This window comes from Mastomys coucha, unplaced genomic scaffold (assembly GCF_008632895.1).
Source record: "Mastomys coucha isolate ucsf_1 unplaced genomic scaffold, UCSF_Mcou_1 pScaffold6, whole genome shotgun sequence".
Lineage (NCBI taxonomy): Eukaryota > Metazoa > Chordata > Mammalia > Rodentia > Muridae > Mastomys > Mastomys coucha.
The window spans coordinates 113,458,881-113,478,721 of record NW_022196912.1 but is presented as its reverse complement, the minus strand read 5'-3'; the positions used below and the strand labels follow the sequence as shown (position 1 = coordinate 113,478,721).

The following is a 19,841-nucleotide window of genomic DNA, read 5'->3' as shown; positions in this document are numbered from 1 at the left end:
CTCCCAACATTCTAAGTCTGTAGAAACTGGATCAGAGCTAAGTTTTTTCATCTTTCTAGGAAAGGCCTTAGATGCTGCTGTTCCAGGGACCTGTTTGAGAGCCACTGCTGGAATGACCATTTCCTAGCAGGCTCACACCAGCCCTCACAGGATAATACCATTCTTAGAGAATCCATTGCCTTTCTTAAGACCTTAGATGCCAAAAATTATCTTCCAGCAGAAATGATCATCTCATGTGCCAACTTTTCTATTGTCCAGGGTCATTAACTATGACCCACTAACTTGTGGGTTAATCAGGCTAGTCCTTACTAGAACTAGAGAGACTGTGTTTTACAATGAAAGAGTCATTGATGGTACAGCCTGAACACCAAGGCTACTATCCAGTGGATGGAAGTTGGCCTTGAACACGTGGCCTCTGGCAGTTTTCCTTCAGACAGATAAGTGTTTCAGAGTAGCTACTATAAAAGAAAATGGTCTCAGGAGTGTCTGGATGGCTTTTGTAGCAAATCAAATAACATCACAATGTCTATGGCATGTATTTTCAAATTTCTGGGCCCTCTTGTGCCCCAGAAGCAGTTTCAAAACCACTCCATCCTGAAGGCCTCACTCCTTCACTAACTATCCAAGAACTGAGAGGCACTCTGGCAACCTGCTTTTCACTGAAGTGTGTCATTTGTCTGGGGTCAGGCCAGAGAAGACGGGTACTGTGGCTGTGAGGACTCTCTGCTTCTTTAGACTAATCCTGTCTCCCTTCTGCTCCACTCCAGCAGCCTCTAGAAGTGTTGTCTGGTGAATATGAAGGCACCTTTGTCCTTTCTGGAGCGATGCTGACCTCCGTTTCCTGGACCCATTCTGACTCAGGTAACCACACTCTCTCCTGGCCCTGCCCAGCCACCAAACCTCAGAAGATTGCAATGAAATACCAGAGCTATTTTTAAATATCAAGTTGATTGTTTCTCCCTCCATTGCTGCCCTTTCCCCAATCTTCTTAATGATCAATTCACGAAGCTGATAGACTGGCAGGGTGGTCAATCTAATTTAGGCATTAAGATAATTGGAAGACCTTGAGTCACATCTTTATTTAAAATTCTGTGTGTCTTGGGCCCATGAAACCACACGAACATTGCTGGGACTTTCCATGTGGAGACTGACTATACCTAAGTAGTGCTCCTATCATGTTCATCACCACCTTTCCCAGGATGCTATGCGTAATTATGTTCATCCTTCTGATGTTGTTTCAGTTGTGTTCAGAGGAGACTACTGAGTGTGTGTTTTCTGCACGTGGGACGGATAGGGGTGAGGAAGCACAAGGCTGTTTTGCATCTTCTGAGATCGCTCGGGATTGCCAGATTGACAGTTCATGGCAGGCGGTGGGGCTCCATTTGGGGGTGGGGGCTGGTCACTAAGTATAGGGCTCTGCTTCAGAGAACCCACAGACTTCCAGAATTTGAGGTTGAAATGACGATCAAGGAAACTGTGAAGCTAGAGGCATCTCAGATGACTTAGTCTCTGAAGATCACTCGGCCAGGCAGAGGGAGAAGGGAGACGTGACACTTAGGCAGGACTGAGCCCTCAGTGTGCCCAGAGGATACACAGCTGTCTCATCCCAGCCAGAGTCAGAGTTCTCCTCAAGGCATGGACTGCTTAAGATCCTAGAGTAGAGCCACCTGGGAGAAACGCCATCCTGTGACCAAGGAGGCTTGCCTGGGGGCAGTGCCACTGTTGCACAGCTTTGGCATGGTGGTCTTCCTGCTGGCCTGCCTGTCTCCATTATTATTTACTCTTCTCTCGCAAACTCCATCCTCCATCCTCGAAGTGCTTTGGATTACCCATAGCTTGAGGAGGCCCTGAAAGACACAGACACTGTGCAAGGCCAATACCTGACCCTCAAAGGTGACATTTTTCAAGCTAAGGTTAAAAAAAAAAATGGTGGGTAACCAAAATGGCTAGATTATATAGGGAGGGGCTTCTGGAGGGGAGGGCAGCCCAATTCCTGGGCTGGAGAGTTGGTTCAGGTGGGTGGATGGGTGGGGAGTAGAGGATAGGGGATGCCATCCATACCTTGTAGCTGGTAGGACTGAGGCATGCTGGGATAACCTGGAGGCCAGGTCTGAATTGATTTGTTAAATAGGCACTTAAGCCATTTATCCCAGGGTTTGAGACTAAACAGGATTCATCCATAACACTGAATAAACTCAAGTGTGGTGCACGTGCCCAGCACCTGGTATGGAGGCAGGAAGTTGGAAATGTAAGGTCATTCTCCACTACCTAGTTAGTTTGAGGCCAGCTTGTGTTGCTGGGGACCTAGTACGGAATTGACACTTAGGTAGGATTAAGTAGGGTTTTATGATGGGCATAGCCCTGTGCTCAGTCATTCTGTGAAGAAGGCAGTTTTTGCATTACAATGGGGAGGCCAGATAGGCAGAGCACACACCATAGAATATTTACCGTCTGACCTTTTGCAGAAGTTTGCTGCCTCCTGGCCTAAACAGTTGGTGTGACACCTGCTTTTGCAAAATTTGAGATGTGGGATTCATTCCCCATTAAGAAAATCTGTGGTTTTCAGACCAGCTTATATATTATATATACCCAAAAGAAACATAGATAATTAACTAGGGAGGTGGCTTGTAAGAGAACAACAAAGTGAGACTGAATGCTTTGCTTGACATTTGTAACTCTTGTACCAAGTTTGAAGAAGAGGATTTTATAAGTTACTCTTTCTCTGAGATGAATGCTTTTCCAAATTATCACAGCTAATGAACCAAATTCTTACCCTCACCTAATGTCTGTGCCACCCTCCAAGCAGAACCATTTTTCATTGAAACAGTTGGTGAATGACTTTATGGATAGACCATCTTAATACCTACACCATTTCTTAAATGAGTGTAACCTGTTCTCTGTGGGCTGAGAATGAAGTCACTCACTCAAGTCAAATAGCTTTGACCATAGCAGGAAGTCTGTATCCAAAAATCGAGCCTACAATTCATTTCTTGGTGCAGCAGAACTATCAACTCTCAGCTTAGCTACAATGGAGGTAAAATCCTTTGGTGATGTGAGGGTCATTGAAATACAGCCTTATTACAATGAAAAAAAAAAGAAAAAGAAAAGAAAATCTGGTCGTATAATGAGCAGACAAACGTAGGAAGGAGAGGGTGGGAGGGATTTTCTAGACAGAGACACTGAATCAGCCACACTCTGGCTGGACATTCCAGGTATCTGTAAGTTTCAATTAACCCTAAATGCATCACTGGAGAGATTTCAGTTCAGGAACCTGCGTGTACTATTAGTCTGGTTTTCACATAAGTACCAGGCTTCCTGGAATAACCTTGATGTTGGAATAGATGGGTACCAAATTAACGCAAACCTTGCATCTCGGAACTTTTTTCCTTTGGCACTAGATATGGGCTCTTTTATTTTAAAGCAAATAAATACTTTGGGTTTAAATCAAGTAAGTGCTGCATGGTTATCATGAGTAAGCTACTTTCATTTTGCCAATGTTTTTTCCAAGCTGGTAGGATTGTATGATCCTGGAGTGAAAATTATGGTTAAAGCTGGAGTGCCTGACTGGCTGAGCCAAGGAAAGCTGTAGCTTAGTAAGATTAGAAAGTCTATCCTGAGGCTGGAGAGATGGCTCAGTGGTTAAGAGCAATGGCTGTTCTTCCAGAGGTCAAGGGTTCAATACCTATCACTCACATGGCTGCTCACAACTGTCTATCACTGGATGGGATCCAATTCCCTCTTCTGGTATGTAGACAGACAATCAGACAAAACACCCATATATATAATATAAATAAGTCTTTTTTTTTTTTAAAAAAAAAAAGTACATCCTGTAGGGCTGGCAAGATGGCTTAGTGGGTAAAGGCATACTTGCTGCCAAACAATGCAAGCCGTATGACAGAAATTCAAATTCAGTCCCCCAACCTAAGGAAAGATGGAAGAAAATAGTTGACTCTGTAACGTGGTTCTCTGACCTGCATGTGCATACAGTACACATGCCCTCTCTTCCCCCCCCTCACACACACACACACATACACCATCATAGTACAGTTAGAATAATAATAGATAAACAAAAACTGTTTGACTATGTCAGTGCTGGAGAGAGAGATGGTTAAGAGCACCTATTGTGTGCTAGATGTAGCGGTACACACCTTTAATCTCATCACTTGGGAGACAGAGTTGGGTGAATCTCTATGAGTTTGAGTCCAGCCTGGTCTACATAGTGAGTTCTAGGACAGCCAAGGTTACATAGTGAGACCCTGTTCTGAAACAAACAAAGAAGCAACAACAAAAAGAGCACTTACTGCTCTTGAAGAGGACTGGAGTTCAGTTCCCAGCTCCTATATGGAGCCTTATCACTGCCCATAACTCCAGTTCCATTGTCTGGACAGCCTATTCTGGCTTCCTGGCTTCTGTACATACATGCGCAGACACTGATGCAGGTTCACACACATAAAATAAAAAAATAAAAAAAAATAAAAATAAAAAACTTTCAAAAAGATGAAATAAATAAAATAGAAAAGTGTGTCGGGGGAGTGGAGGTAGACCTTGGTTGGTAGAGTGCCTGCCTAGCGTATGAGAGTCTTAGACTCTGAAGCAATATGTAAACTGGGAATTCTCCTTGGCTGCGTGGAAAGTTCCAAACCAGCTTGGGCTTCATGTGACTCTATCTGAATGAAAGGCCTAACCACAGTCAACACAGACCAAATAGCCTGCAGAACAAAAGCTTATTAAACAAAGGCTATTCAACGAAGTGCAAGGCCATGGGTCATTTCTCCAGATGCTTCCTAGTTAGTGTTCTGAATCAAGCACATGAGCTCAGAAGGACCAGTGGCTGAACACAGAGTCACACTTGGCAGTCAGCTTGCATTGCCTGCTTCAAGAAACCCACCCCCGGGATCCCACACACATGCTTCAGAGATGTACAAACAAAAAGAAGATGCTCCCATTCTGAAAGAAAAACTAGGTAGAAATTTCTAATCTTGTCTCATAAACAATATAGAAATAACTTTAAAATATTCCACTTTAAGCATGCATTTAATTTGTGCTCTGGGAACCAAATAGTGTTGCCAAGATAGCGCATTCTAATAATGATTTATGTAAATTTATTTGTACAAAGTAATGGTGTAGTTGCCTATAGCAAATTGCTTAGAATATGAAATGACATTTATGGGTCCACCCCCTTCCCCTGAATGAATACAGTGGAGAAAATGAGAGAGTCCAGAAAGCAAAAAAGAAACTCAGGTTCAAAATGGAGGCTACTGTTCAGGAAGCAGAGGTGGCTGGCTAGGTTACAGGGTGGAAGAGCTGCATCTGTGATTCTCTGTGGTTTACTCGTTATTCGAGTCATTTTTTTAAGGACAAGAGAGGCCAGAGCCCTGTGTTTTGAGGATGGTAAAGTACTCAGACAGTAAAACTCTTAGAACAGCCACAGATCCTTGCCCTGGTTGGTGCCCTGGTGGCTTGCTTACAACATGTGGCTCGCAAGGCAAATGTAATTAAAATTAGGCAATTAATCTTAGCCACGAGTTACTCATTACCAGAGAAAGTCATGCTTCAGTCATAAATGAAACCCAAATATTACAAAACAAAAACCAATTCTCCCAAGATCTGATTCTGAGACCTGCAGGCCACGTGCCTGCTGCCTGCCCCATTTGTACCTTCCAGAATGACTCCAGGTGTGCCCTGGGAACCTGATTCATAAAAGCCATAGACACACCAGAGGGCTGGATGGTTGGGCCTGGTGAATCCTGGCTACAGTTACCACACCCTGCACACTTTCAAAGAATGAATGTAACCTCTCTTTACTCTAGAAGAGATCAAATCTGTTCAGAAAGTACTTTTACTATCTCGCTTGCTGGACCCCATCACTTGGAGGGGGTAGGAATTTGTAAGATACATATTAAGAAACTTGAGGGCAGTAGGCAGTGGTGGCGCCGGCCTTTATTCCCAGCACTTGGGAGGCAGAGGTAGGTGGATTTCTGAGTTCGAGGCCAGCCTGGTCTACAGAGTGAGTTCCAGGACAGCCAGGCTACACAGAGAAACCATGTCTTGAGAAAAAACAAAAAACAAAACAAAACAGAAAGAAAGAAAAGAAATTTGAGGGCCATGGGAGTCACAGAACAAGGTAGCAGGAGAATGAGCCACGGGCAAATCCCACTTGTCCCTTTGTCATCTCTAGCTCCAGCTTAAGGGCAGGGTTGGGCATTCTGGACAGCTTATTTTGTTCCAGTCAAAGACCTGCCTTTTGGTTTACCCCAAGTCATTTTGGAACTGTACTCATGCTGGGGAGAGGGCAGGGCAGGTGGAGCTGAATGACAGTGTTTCTGGGCCGTTCTAGATGGCTGACAAGATTTAGGGGCCAAATGGGATTTGTCAGACTGACTGAAAACAACCCTAACTTCCAGGAGTAGGGGTGGGGGATGCTGGGTGAGAGGAGGGCTGGGTTTAAACAAACGGAAGTCCAACAACTGGAAAAGTTGTGCTAAGGTTGTTTTTAGGGAGTGGTCCTAAGAACCCAGTCTATAGCAGTGGATCCAGGCATAACCTTTAGTTGTTACTCCCTTGATGACTAATCTAGATTGTTAACTTTGGGGTGGGGGGTGAGGTGGGATTTAGAGTCACCATGGAAACAAACCTCTGGTCGTGTCTTCCAGGAAGGTTCTACATTAGGTTAATTGGTGTGGGAAGACCCACTCTAAATATAGAGGTCGCCATTTTAAGAGCAGAGGACCCAGACTGATTAAATAGGGGGAAAGAAGCTGGGCTCAAGCATCCTGTTTCCTGACCTTGGATACAATGTAGCCTCCTGCCTCCTCTGCTACCTACATGGCTTCCCTTCCTCCACAGGCTATGTGCTCAGTGCGAGCAGAAAAACTCTTCCTTCCCTGAATCGACCTTGTCAGGTATTTTATCATAGCAACAGACAAGTAACTAATACATCCTCGGACTCATTCCTTCTGCTTCCTGGCCAAGTGACCTTGGACACGATTTCTGAAACTTGTTTACTTTATGGAGATGATAGGAAAATTAAATAACTCATTAAGTACTTAGCATGGCGCTAGGAAAATTAAAAAAGTCATTAAGTACTTAGCACGCTGCCCTGAAGATACTAACTACTTAGTTTATGCTAGCTCTTAAAATTCTTCTAGTTGATGTAACCTGAAAGTGTATGGGCCAGGCTGAAAACTTTATTTAATTTAAATGTGACTTGATCTAAAAGATGTTAAAGTTAGTTGTTTCTGTGTATCAAAGGTAGCAAATCAAATACAGAATTCTTTCACTTATTCATGCAACACAAAGCTCTTGGTCTTTAAAGCCCTTTGTAAGCTGGTCACAAGGGTGGAGAAACCAGCTAGCCTGTTCTCAAGCAATATGAGAAGTTGATTTTTTTCTTATGTCAGGCATTTCACAAAAGATTCTCTGAAAGAAGATGAGGAAGTTTGAAGTGTGAGAATCCTTTTTACTGTTTTGAGATAGGGGGTCACTAGCCCTGGAACTGGATGTATGAGCCAGGCTGGCCTCAAACTCAGAGCTCCACCTGCCTCTGCCTCCAGGGGACTGAGACTAAAGACATGTGCCACCACAACCAGCAAGGATTTGTAAGTGAAAGGAGAAATAAGTAAATAAGTAATAAAGCTATGAGTCTGGGGTGAGTGTAGCTCAGCGGTGGCGCAGTGGAAGGGCATAGGGAAGACCTCGGGTTTGAGCCTCCCTCCCCTGTCAAAATAAAGAAGCAAAGAAAAGATACTTCCAAGATTAGACATCTCATCTTTTTTTTTTAAAAAAAAGATTTATTTATTTATTTTTTATATGTAAGTACACTGTAGCTGGTCTTCAGACACACCAGAAGAGGGCATCAGATCTCATTACAGATGGTTGTGAGCCACCATGTGGTAGCTGGGATTTGAACTCAGGACCTCCAAGAGAGCAGTCAGTGCTCTTAACCAGTGAGTCATCTCTCCATCCCCAGACATCTCATCTTGTCCAGGACACTAGGAGCCTCCTGGATGGAAAGCAGGCGAAATCCTGAAGTGCCCTGCTTGAGCTAATATTCTGACAGAAAATAGGCGTTAACATACATGCACAGAGGGCTTGGGAGATCACCCAGAGCTTAAGAGCACCAGCTGCTCTTGCAGAGGACCCAGGTCTGCTTCCCAGCTCACAACCATCTATAACTCCAGTTCCAGAGGATCTGATGCCAACTTCTGTGCCCTTGGGCGCCACATACACACGGTACAGACATTCATGCAGGTGAAACACACACACACACACACACACACACACACACGTAAATCTTTAAAAATATATGCGTAGAGGTGTTCAAGTACGAACTCCTTCCTGCCTTACGGCATGGTGAATGTAGAGATCAACGTCCTTACTCGGCATAATGGAAAGGTGGCAATGTTCTCGGTCCCCTTGACTGTACTTATGTGCTACACGATGACCTCTTGGTCATGATGGATTGCCTGACCTGTAAGGTTACCGTAAAGCCGAGCTTTCCTGCTGCCCAATTTTCACTGTGCTCTTTCTGCACTCACCTACCTACCGCACATGCAGAAGGTTTGTTGTACCTGTCTTTCCAGGGATAGGCTAAAGTTTTTCCACTTGTGACTCCTGTTTTGCCTGAGAAATATTATAGAACTCTGGGTATGTAAGTAAATTAAGTTGCTACACAAAATCAAATGGTTACTGCTCATAAATCATAAAATTTATTTAAAAATAACTCCCAGGTTATAATGCATTTTTATCATCTATTGAGGGCAAAAGCAGTTTGCATACTAATTAGATGGGTGTGCTTATTTATTTTATATAAAGACTCAAACCTTAGAATTATTGAAAAATTTTACATAGTGAATTAAATCCTAGAGTTATTGAAAAGTCTCCCCTAATCCCAAGGTGAAACTCACTATTTTTTTTCCTGAAATTCAAGTCAGACACTCAAGCGACAGTTTTGAAAGTCAAACATTGCAACACCTACCTCATCCAGGGGTGTATGATTTGATGACGAACATGTAAGGCAGTGATGGTAGGGAAATACTAAAGGTCTTTGATTTCTAGCTAAGCCATTATGTGTCTGCAGTTATAGCATATAGTAGTCTCAAGTCTGTACTGAGACCATGTTTGTTGTCGCTGTGTTCTGTGACAGCATGTATGTATGATATGACAGTATGTGAGGTGCAAACTGCCTAGGTTGCGTATCCAGAACCAAGGCTACAGTGAAGTCCTATGATGCTACTGGATCAGGCATATCTTAAATTTACCTTTTACAGGGACGACATCTTTATCCCACCTCCAGTCACTTATACAAAGAAACTGTGGCTTACAAGTGTTCAGTCTGGCAACGTTCTATAGGCCTGTAGTGTAGGAATGATGAACTTTGCAGTTACCCAGGCTAGGTATGTGGTGTGCTAGACCATGCAGGTTGTTGTTGTAACGATGTACGTGTGTGTGGAAATGCCTCCTAATGAATATGTTCCTGAGGTTAAACAACAAACCACCACATTTGCAGTCTCGCTGTGTGTGAAATCTGTATCTGTGGACCCTTGGCTCTTCTCTTGCTCCTACTTCTTGATGCTGCTTTTGTCTCCTCGTCTAGCCTCCTTTCGGTCTCAGATTGCCGTTTACTGGAGGCCCAAAGCCCAGGGTTTATCCTTATTAAAAGGAAGATTAGCAGGTATTAGAGACATAGCAGCAATTAAGACTTTCTTCCTGGCCTCAGGAGAGCAGGCAGCATTTGAAAAAATGAGTGGGCATCTGTTCATAGCACTCTGGGTTAAGACTATGCAGTCACGTGTTTATCTCCCGAATGACTTCTGGCCATCCCACCCCCTGCAGTGACAGAGAGAGGCTGTTCCCCTGATTGCAGTGAGCAGTGTGATGCTCAGCTACCAATCTTCGATGTACCTGTCACCCTCGTGGGTCCTCATGTGTCACCGTGATTAGCGCTCTATCTCTTGTAAATGCATTTGAAGGCCGTCCTTGGATAATGGAATGTTAATCTGGGATTGAGTCTGTTGGGCCCAATCTTAGGACTATGTTCAATGCTTGGAGCTCTACCAATGATAGTATCAGCATAGTAAGAGCATCTGGAGCCAGAGCTATCGCTCATCTGGTAGAGTGCTTGCCTAGTATGCAAGGGTACCCTGTGTTTAGTCACTAGCACTCCATAAACTAAGTGTGGTGATGCTCGCCTGTAATCCCAGCACTTGGGAAGTAGAAACAGGAAGGTCGGGAGTTCAAGGTCCTCTCTCTCTCTCTCTCTCTCTCTCTCTCTCTCTCTTTCTCTCTCTCTGTGTGTGTGTGTGTGTGTGCGTGTGTGTATACATACATATGTATATATGTATATGTATATATATAGTTTAATGGGATAGAACTGGAAGTCAGAGTAGGGATGTCTTCCTGGGACTCTGAAGAGCTATTTAAAAGTAGACTCCTTGGGTCTCCTCTGGACAGATGACTCAGCAGTTAAGAGCATTGGCTGCTCTTCCAGGGGGCCCAGGTTGAATTTCCAGCATCCACATGACATCCTTATACAGACATACATGCAGGCAAGAAACCAATTCATAAAACATAAATAAATCATATTTAAAAAATTGACCACTGTTGCAAGAGAGTGACCTTCATCAACAGGCCTGCTTAATATGATACATAGACCATAAAAGAGGAGGGAGGCCTTGGCCTTGGCGAAGGGCTGTCTCCCTAGAGCCTGGGTCCAGCAGCCTCTCAACAGTTGGACTTTCAACAGTCAGACCCTAGTACAAAATGTGTTTGCTTGTGAGATCAGCACACTGATAGCAACTAGGGTAAACCTGTTTATCAGCTTGGCTCTGTTTGTGCTAGAAGCTTAGGGAATTTAAAGCTTTGACTGAAACCCTCCCCCTGTCCCCATGTCACTATCTCCTGGTGACATGTAATTTTCCAGGTGAACAGAGAGGCAGGGAACTGGTCCAAATAGCCATTGAAAGTCTGAATTCCTCCCCAGTGGTTTGTTGAATCTGATGAATAACTGGGATGGAACTGGGCAGGACTTGGTTCTGTTGGAGGACTAGGCAGTCCTGGAGGGCTCCCTCAGAGCCCATTTCAGGTAAATAGGAAATAATCTGCCGCCCCCTCATTTAGGATGGGGAGCGGCCCAGTGCTTCAGAGTGACTTCTAAACCCTGAAGACTTTTTTTCTTTTTGAAGCTTGCTCTCTTGTAGCCCATGCTGGCCCTGTACTCACTGTGGAATGAGGGTGACTTTCTGATCCTCTGGATTCCTGGCACCACCACACCCATTTTATGAGGTGCTGGGGATCAAACCTAGGTCTTCAGGCATGATAGGAAAGCATTCTGTCCTCAGTCTCAGGCTTATCATTATCATATTATATAACATTATTCCCAATACAAATTAATAGAAGTACTATTACTCTTTATATTAACTAACTGATATATATGGAAATTCATGTAATGTATATACATGTAGAGCTGTATATGTCTATATGCATCTATAAATAAATGTTATTTTTTAATTCTGAGGTACTTTATACCATGTTCAGATTGCTCAAGATTTGGCTATAGCTAAATTATCACCATCATAACTATGATTTTTTTTTTCTATATCATTCTATCTCCATGTCTTTCTTAGTTCTACCTGGGATGTAGACTATGTGCTTAACTGAGCAAAAATGCCAACAAACTGCTATTTATTTTATTAAACAGCTTGAGCAGAGATATTTGGTCTGATTGCTGGAAATTGTTAGCTTATCACTGAACTTCCCTGACGGTTCTTATTATTCAGTTTGCATTGCCTACAATAATAATTATCACTATATAAAAGGACATAGTGCTTTTATTTGTACAGTTCTTGCATTCATAATTTAACTGGCTATTATGCCCAGTGTAATCTTGACTTATGTCAAGATGCGCAGAGGTCGGCCAGGAGCATCTTCAGAAGGCAGAATGCAGGTATGAATCGCAAGGTTTAGAGTCAGGATGTGGGGAGGAAGGTTACTGGCCTGCACATCCCTCCCTCCTATGTATTTGTTTCTGAGTGTTTAGTGATTCAGCAATGGTGATGGAACCAGTGGGTCAGTAAATAGCCTGTGCATCCATGATGCCTGTTCTGGAGACACAGTGAGGATTTTATCACTCATTTCTTAGCTGCTCCTCCCAGGTGCATCAGAACTGTATAAAGCACAGATCATTTTTTATTATATTATGCTGTAGAAAGCTATAGTTTATTGTCCTTTTTAGTCTAGGTGAGTCCTACATGCTTTGTCTTACACTCATGTTTTTATATTAAGTATATCAATAACTTGAAATACACCCTTTGAGGAATGAGATCACAGGACAGGGTTGGAGGGCCGGGCAGCCTGACTTCAGTGGTGTCAGCTCACTGTGAGGGTCAAAGACTGCATTTCAAACTGTGGATTGAATGGGGAAAACCAAGCAAATGGAAAAGTGCCATTTGGTCAGTGCAGCCTGACTTCTGGGAGGACGGATGGTCAAGAATGTCCTGGAGGGTCTGAGGTGATAGTGTACACTGTATCTCAAGCACTTGGAAGGCAGGTGGCAGGGGGAGCCTGAATTTAAGGCCAACCTGAGCTACATAGTAAAGAAAGGGGAAACAGGAGGGTCAGGGAATGAGAGAAGAAGGGAGGGAGGAGAGAGGAGAGATGGAGGGAGGGAGGAGAGAGAAGAGAGGAAGGGAAGAGAGAGGAGAGATGGAAAGAAGGAAGGAGGGAGGGAAAGAAGGAGGGAGGGAAGAAAAGACCCCATGAGACTACGTTATAATGGCTGGCCTCTCATCCGGCCATGTGCTCACTCGGCTTAGTAGTCAGAGCTTCGTAGAGCAGGCATTGGGATGGTCATGATCTTCCTTTTGAAATGAGTTTAACTATTCCTAATTAAAATTATCCTCACCTCTTTAATGAACAGCTGAGTTCTTGGCCCTGGGACCCTAGAGGTACGTCGTCTCTATCTGTGCTGTTCAGCATGTCATGGAGCATTTCCCATTTGAAAGAGGGTCACTTCCTGACAGCCACATGGTGCATGTGTACAACAGCTCAAGCTTGGCTAGGTCTTGAGGTGATAGGCAGTGCCCCAAATCCAGTGGGATAAGAAAGTTTTCTTTCTTGCACAGACGACTTCTCTACAACCAAGAGTCATGTAGGAAGAGGGAGTCTTCAGAATTTGATCATATAAGAGTGACCTGTGGCCAGATATGTGTGTGTGTGGGGGGGTGGGTATTGTCCTAACTGTTGATTGACGTGGGAGGTCCCAGCCCACTGCAGGCAGTGCTACCACTGGGGAGGTGGACCTGAGCTTTATAAGAAAGCTGGATGAGTGCGAACCAGAGGGAACAAGCCAGCAAGCAGTGTTCTTCCATGCTTCCTACCTCCAAGTTATTACCCTGAGTTCCTGCCTGACTTCTCTATAAGATGTACTGTGACTTGGAAGTAGAAGATATAATAAACCCTCTCATCCTCAAATTGCTTTTGGTCATGTGTTGTCATAGCAACAGAAAGCCAAGGCATGTGAGACATTCCTATCACTGGTGATTCTTAAAGTTGGTCATCTGGGACTGGAGAGATGGGTCAGTGGTTAAGAGCACTGGCTGTTCTTCCAGAGGTCCTGAGTTCGATTCCCAGCAACCACATGGGGGCTCCCGACCATTTATAAAGAGATCTGATATCCTTCTGGCATGTAGGTCTGCATACAGACAGAGCAATAAATAAAAAAATAATATTTTTTTAAAGAAAGTTAGTCATCTAGTGATAGGCCACTTCCACATCCATTTTATTAATCAAAGGTAGTCACATGGATTGACTTAACTTCAGGTAGGAGGAGAAATGTAATACAACCAGATGCTTACAAATGAGAGCTGAGCCGGGCAGTGGTGGCCCATGCCTTTAATCCCAGCATCTGGGAGGAGGAGGCAGGTGGATTTCTGAGTTCGAGGCCAGCCTGGTCTACAGAGTGAGTTCCAGGACAGCCAGGGCTATACAGAGAAACCCTGTTTTGAAAACCAAACAAACAAACAAACAAAAACAAATGAGAGCTGGGATATTTCTAAATAGCCCAGCATTGACTACAATCTAGGCCTTCAGTGCTGTGCACAGGACTACCTAGAAAGCAACTGCAGCCTACGCAGAGAACACAGAGCCAGAAGGATCTGCTGAAGCAGAGTATAGAAGAGTGCCCAGTCCTCTGAGACCTCAACTGTTCATACCTAGCTCCTAGCTATACTGCAGATGACTGACTCTTCTGGTAAGGGGAGACCTTCTAATACAGATAAAAACTGGTTGGCATTGAGGAGAGAATGTGTTATATTCTTTCAGGGCACTTCACCTCTCTAGTACTGTCCTGCCCCCAGGGACTCAACCAGTGGGTAGCCTAGGTCTTATTTCTCACATGTATAAGCCCTGAGATGAGCATTTGATGTGTTCTGTACTCACCTAAAATGTCATGTGGGGCCCTTCAGTCTTCCCCTTCCAGCCTGCTAGGCAGCCACCTCTAAGCTCAGCAGTTCCTTAGTCTCCCACTGTGAATGTCCACAGTGAACTGACTGTCCTGGTGTTTGTTTTTTCTTTTCTGTTTTATTTTCCTAAGTGGGCTTCTATACATTTCTTCATATAAGAACCAGCCACATTTGACTTTGGCATCAATCAGTCTGTGCTTTCTACAGTTGAGTCATGTACAAGGGTCAGGGAAGCTCCCATTTCCGTGGCTCGGTTCCCTTCCTCCCTCCACCCCTTGTATTCCATTACAGGGGACTGAACATAGGACCTCACTGGGCGTGGTCAAGCCCTGTACCACTAAGGTATACCCCTTGGCAAGTCTTACCCCATTTCCTTTTGGAGTGCCTAAGATAGATACCACTGCCTTTGTCTACTGGGCAATACTCTCCCCTAGAGCCACACTCTCAACGTGCTTCTGCCACAGATCGATGCATTCATGTTCATCCAAGACCCTTGTTAGGGTGGCCTGATGAAAACCAGATGCTTGGGTCTAGTTTCATGTTGTTGGCATAATGAGTTCTATCTGGCCTTTATCTTTCAAGTCCCCAAGGGAATTTGGTCCACATAAAATGACCTCCTTTTGCTAACTAAGCCAGTCATCTGGAAGGAGGCCTGGGGTTGGATTAGAAACACGGAAAGCCAAGCATGATGGCGCACGCCTTTAATCCCAGACTTGGGAGGCAGAGGCAGGTGGTTCTCTGGGTTTGAGACCAGCCTGGTCTTCAGAGCGAATTCCAGGACAGCCAGGACTGCACAGAGAAACTGGGTCTTGAAACAAACAAACAAAAACACACAGCAACAACAACAGAAAAAGAAGGAGGGATGGAAGAGAAGAAAAAGACAGAAACAAGAAACAGAGGACCGCTGGACAGCAAGACGTTGCCTTTGAATCTGTGCACTAAGCTCTCCGCCTTGGCATTGCTAGGGCAGCCATATTGTTCATTGTTTTCTGGTTTTCTTTTGTAAGTGAGAGCTTTAAACTCAGAGAGTAAAATCATCTGCCTATTGTCTCAAAGTACAGGAACCTTGTACAGGTGTTGGGATAACCAGCACAGTGGTTTCCATGGCAAAGGCCTAGCAGAATTTAAAGTGTTCTTTTCACAACATGGTGGAGAATGGGTTAGAACTGTATAGTGGTGTCATTCTCAAGACCTGGTTTTGTATTGAATTCTAGTGTGTGCCCTGTCTGTTTGTGAAACCTGCTAAGTAGGACAATACTTCCTGCTCCTGTCAAGTGGAAGAGGCGTTGCCGAACACCTGGCTGGCAGAGTTGATGTGTAAACAGGTGCTTGTGAAATGCACTTTGCACAATTGACAATACGACTCGTCTGTGTCATGATGATCAATTTGGTTCTGATGTGCTTCTGTAGGAGGTAGGTGACCTCAGAAGTACCTCAAAGCAGAGGTAGGCCTTGCCTGTGAGGCTGAACTTGCAGCTTTGAGAAGGATCCATCCTGTGTGAATGCCGGTGGCCACCAGCTCACTGGCGTTTACCGTGACTATCCATTTGGCCTTCGCGGCACAGTCTGTGTAGGGCACCATCATGTACAGAGCAGCCTCGCTCAGAACAGTCCTGCAGGCTCAGCAAAGCAGACACTACTGTGGTTTCATTGCCATTTGTCCTCTCCAAAGCCTGGAAATTAAATTGTGCCAATCAGAGTGTTGGGTCCACAGGAGGCAGCGAGGTTGAATGAATGTCTTACTTTAAGGATCCTCATTGTCAGGAGACTAGATTAGTTATCAAGGGAGCCTCAGTGTGTGTGTGTGTGTGTGTGTGTGTGTGTGTGTGTGTGTGTGTGCACGCACACATGTATTCAGATGCATATACAACATGCATGAGGAGATTGGAGAACCACTTTAGGTGTTGGTCCTTGCCCTTTAACTAGTTTGATGCAGGGTCTCTTTATTGTTTGCTGTTGTGTACACCAAAGAGCTGGCCTGAAACGTCCAAGGATTTTTTTTTTTTGTCTCTGCCTCCCGCCTTGCCACAGAGCCAGGGCTATGAATACGCTCTACCATGCCTGGCTTTTCCGTGGGTTCTAAGGATGCGAACTCAGGTACTCGTCCTTCTGGATCCAGCGTTCTGCCCCACTGAGCCTGCTCTTCAGCGTGTACTCTGTGTGGTTCCCCCGTTGCGCATGCGTACAGTTCATTTCTACGGTCATTATCATGAACTCCCCACCACTGTGTTTTTAGGTTTCCCAGCCTCCACAACCACAAACTAGAATAAAACTCCATTGCTTATAAAGCTCACAGCCACAGTTACTCTGTGCCAGTGCAGGTACAGACCAGGGCAGTGCCGTTTCCACCGTTAGGAGGAAACAGTGAGGTAGATGCTCCGTGGATTTATCCCAGGCCCACAGGGCCTGAGTAGAGGACCTTGACCTTGAAGTCCTCTAGACAGACCCTGCTCTTTCTCCCCTTTGTCTCCAGTGCTTCTCTATGAACTCCCGCACCATTCACACACAGGGGAGTGATTAGGGATCACCCCGCAGGTACCTTACTTGAAGCAGACTGATCTTTTCTATAAGAAGCCTTCGTTTCCACTTTAAAAAAATCTAGAGGACTGGTGAGATGGCTCAGCGGGGAAGAGCACTGACTGCTCTTCGGAAGGTCATGAGTTCAAATCCCAGCAACCACATGGTGGCTCACAACCACCCGTAATGAGATCTGACGCCCTCTTCTGGTATGTCTGAAGACAGCTACAGTGTATTTACATATAATAAATAAATAAATCTTTAAGAAAAAAAATCTAGATACCCCCGAGGGGGCAGAGAAGGAATGGAACCTCTTGGTCCTGTCCTCATTCCCAAGAGCCACTTGGCTGGGAGTCCAAGTGGAGACCAAATAACAGAAACCTAGGGAAAATAACCTTAAACCTTAGGCAATTTGGAGGCAAGGCTTTCTTTATCTACTAGCTGCAGGCAGCAACTCTTCCATCTCAATGTCTGGGCCAAGAACTTCTTGTTTTTTTGGGATCCCCGGAGACCTTGCCTGAGCCCAGGCAGAGAAGAGCTTCAGGCTTACCCCGCAGGGATGCACTGAGACTGGAAGAGGGTAGGAATCTTTCTTTCCTGGTACCCAGAGTCCAATGACTTAAGGTATTCCAAGACCAGTGATCTGGCCTTGGCCTAATCTGTACTGCTGGTACAGTTTATTGGGTTCCAGACCTCATTTTTTCTTACCTAAAATAAAAAACATTTTTTTGAAAGTCTTTTTTTTTTTTTTCCCTTCTTTTTTTCAAGACAGGGTTTCTCTGTGCAGCCCTGGCTGTCCTGGAACTTACTTTGCAGACCAGGCTGGCCTAGAACTCAGAAATTCACCTGCCTCTGCCTCCCAAGTGCTGGGATTAACGGCGTGTGCCACCACTGCCTGGCTAAAGTCTTTTTTTAAAAACACATTTATTTATTTTATGTATATGAGTACACCTTTGCTCTTTTCAGACACACCAAAAGAGAAGGCATCAGACCCCATTACAGATGGTTGTGAGCTACCATGTGGTTGCTTGGAATTGAATTCAGGACCTCTGAAAGAGCAGTCAGTGTTCTTAACCACTGAGCCATCTCTCCAGCCCCCCAAAAGTTTTTAAGTGTACTTTTTTACTTGTTTGTCTGGTTTGAGGTTTTTGAGACTATCTAGTTCTGAGGATTAGCTGTGAAATGGGCACCTTTACTCAGTGTTTGCCTTGGAGTATACTTGCAGAGTGTCTTGGGAATGCACATCTACCAAAATTTATCTTGCACAGACCCAGCAAGCTCATTTACCCTGAGAAATATATCCTATGGATGCTTTTCTTCATATTGTTTGCAATAGTGATAGTAAATGGATGTGCCCTCAGTCTATATCCGCAGTTTCAGTGGAGCACAAGCGCTTTGTCCTGGTCCACTGGGTTGCATGTAACAGGACCAGGTAGAAAGGATCCACAGATGTTAACAGTGAGAAATAAAAAGAATGCGATGTGCTGAGCACTGTCTGCCTTCTAAAAATCTTAAATGTAGTGCTGGTCAGTATTCCACTGGTATAAGAAATCTCTAAGAGGGGCTAAGATTCCACTCCTCAGAGAAACATTTGCCTGGCCCGTGTGAGCCTTAGGTGCGGTAACCCCCAGTTTACATAACCATGTCAACAGGTGCCTATGAGAATCCATTTAGAAAGCAGACAGTTTTATTTTGGCTCATGGTTTTGGAGCTTTTCAATCCATGGTTGAGTCACCTTGTTGCTTCTGGTCTGTGTTGAGATTCCATTAATTGGTGTGTTAAGAGCCATCTTAATTGTGGGTGGGGGAATCCTGGACTGAATGCAAGGCAGAGAGAGCTGAGCAGAAGCGCTCTCTGCTCTCTGCTTCCTGACTGTGATGTGACCAGCTCTTTTGAGCTCATGCCTCTGTGACTTTTGGCAGTGATTGACAGTAACATAAAACTGTGACCTAAATAAACCCTTTCTCCCAGTCGTTGCTTTTGTCATAGTATTTTATCACAAGCTGGAAAAGAAGGTGAAATAGTGGGATCTATATATTTTAAAAAACAGGGATATCCACACATACATATGCACCGGTATGTATATATGACTAAGATTTACAGATTTATTATTATTATTATTATTATTATTATTATTAGTAGTAGTAGTAGTAGTAGTAGTAGTAATCGTAGTAGTATTGTGTGTGTCTCAATCTCTGTGTGTGCATGTGTCTGTGTGTGCTGTGCTGTGCTGAAAGATCTTTTTTTTTTTTTTTTTTTTTTTTTTTTTTTTTTTTTTGGTTTTTCAAGCCAGGGTTTCTCTGTGTAGCCCTGGTTATCCTGGAACTCTCTGTAGACCAGGCTGGCTTCAAACTCAGAAATCCGCCTGCCTCTGCCTCCCAAGTGCTGGGATTAAAGATGTACGCCACCACTGCAAGGCTGAAAGATCATATTTTTAAATGCAAACCCAAAGCAGGAAGAGTGAACAGGAAGTGGGTGGGGCTACAAACTCTCAAAGCTCACATCCTGAGTTTATATCTGTGTGTGTGTGCATGCATTCGAGTGTTTTGTATATGTGTATATGTTTGTGTGTGTGTCTCTCTGTATGTGCACATGTATGTGTCTGTGTGCCTGTGTGTCTGTGACTGTGTGTGTGTGTTTGTCTGTGTGTGTATCTGTGTATCTGCCTGTCTTTCTGTGTCTGGCCAAGAAGACCAGAACAGGGCATCTATTTCCCGGAGCTGAAGTTACAGGAGACTGTGCCATGCCCACTGTGGGTGCTGGATACTGAGCTCAGGTTCTCAGAAGAGCAGCAAACCTTCTTAACCGCTAAGCAGTGTCTTCAGCCTTCTCCTCATAGTTTTTAATGACTACATTTTTGTTTTG

The 19,841-nt window shown here is 44.4% G+C and overlaps 1 protein-coding gene across 3 annotated transcripts in view; it reads left to right on the top strand.

Annotated features, from left to right (window-relative positions):
• The window catches only part of Foxn3 (forkhead box N3), a 382,814-nt gene that overhangs the window by 113,165 nt on the left and 249,808 nt on the right, over positions 1 to 19,841 (top strand). For 2 of the 3 annotated variants that reach the window (XM_031356754.1, XM_031356753.1), the window contains exon 2: positions 768 to 861. The gene's annotated coding sequence lies outside the window, so the exon portion shown is untranslated. The remainder of the gene's footprint in view (positions 1 to 767; positions 862 to 19,841) is intronic. The other variant, XM_031356755.1, reaches the window with a different exon arrangement.